The sequence below is a fragment of the Populus euphratica genome, unplaced genomic scaffold (genome assembly GCF_000495115.2).
Source record: "Populus euphratica unplaced genomic scaffold, PopEup_1.0 scaffold52.1, whole genome shotgun sequence".
Classification (NCBI taxonomy): Eukaryota; Viridiplantae; Streptophyta; class Magnoliopsida; order Malpighiales; family Salicaceae; genus Populus; species Populus euphratica.
Genome location: NW_011499933.1, coordinates 911,161 through 911,366, shown reverse-complemented (window position 1 = coordinate 911,366; position 206 = coordinate 911,161).

Here is a 206-nt window from a genome sequence, read left to right as displayed (position 1 = left end):
GGAAAATCTCATGCATTGAAAGAGAATCGCAAACATTAAATAAATGGATTTCGCTCATGGATTTTGCAATCTTGCGGCTTTTCATCCACGTGTCGATATCATATCCATCCACGTCGGTGTTAACTAGTCCTTCCTTTTGCACACATCCACCTCGACGATTCCTCCAAATTCACCTCCTTCGCTCTTCCTTCATGCCTTTTTCCCTA